A 1,087-nucleotide genomic window follows, 5' to 3' on the forward strand; every position below is an offset into this window, starting at 1 on the left:
CTGCACATAATGCTAATAAGAAGAAACCTGGATCGGACACTGATACAACAATGACTGTTAGCTGTGTTCCTGTAACCTTCTTTCAGGAGAACAAGAACACATGCAGCTCTGGTCCCTCTGTGGTGTAGAGGTTTGAGTAAATGTCAGTGTTGTGGTTACTGAACCTTCTGGTTCTAATCTGTATTTTGGCAGGTTTAAGAATATAAAGTGGTGCTGTAGCAGTATGAAGGTGTGATGGAGGCGGTGGTGTGTACAGACTGTGTATAAAAACCTCTCACCCACACTACCACTGGTCACTCGCCCTCCTCCACCCACTCCTACTCCATCACACATGGTACAGAGAGAAACACACTCTCTCAGACAGGTCTCTTTGAAAATATAAAAGGCTCCCGCTTAAGGAGTCCATGGTAGCTTCCCAGTTCCCAGATGTCTTTGCTATTATGCTAATGAGGTAAACCCTGATTGGACACCAGGCCCAATTATTTGTTCTATGTCATCCTGTGTTTTTATTCTCACTATTGAATAATTTAAATAGCACACAGAGATCATTAATCCATAAAGGAAATCATGAAACACAGAGGGAAAGACAAATAAAATTATATTTGAATATAAAATTTTTTTTTTTAAATATGGAGAATTGTGGAGGCCATGTGGTCAGATCAGTAATTCCCTTTACACTGGCTACTTTCTCCGGAGCCTCTACAGTGTCGTTATTAGGGGGCCAAGCACCGACTGAATGTGCGTAGTGGAACTGTATTTTTCCTTCTTCTTATTATTTAGATCAGAATTTATTTCCAGAACCTTTCCTCTGAAACAATCTGTATTTTCCTAAAATACATTCAAGTGTTGCAGGGATTAATTGAGTTAATAATTACAATTAACCACAGCAAAGCACCAAACTGCAATAATCAAAGACAGATCCTGTTAATAATAATAATAATACTGATTTATGTATCACGTTATCATGGTTTTCGAAATCGTGATTAATTGATAATCCTTAATGAATTATACGGAAATCTATGAGAATTAACACAAGATCAAAAATTATATTAACGTACATTTACCAAGAATGACACAGTGTGTAATG

This window comes from Ictalurus furcatus, chromosome 21 (genome assembly GCF_023375685.1).
Source record: "Ictalurus furcatus strain D&B chromosome 21, Billie_1.0, whole genome shotgun sequence".
In the NCBI taxonomy this organism is placed as follows: Eukaryota; Metazoa; Chordata; class Actinopteri; order Siluriformes; family Ictaluridae; genus Ictalurus; species Ictalurus furcatus.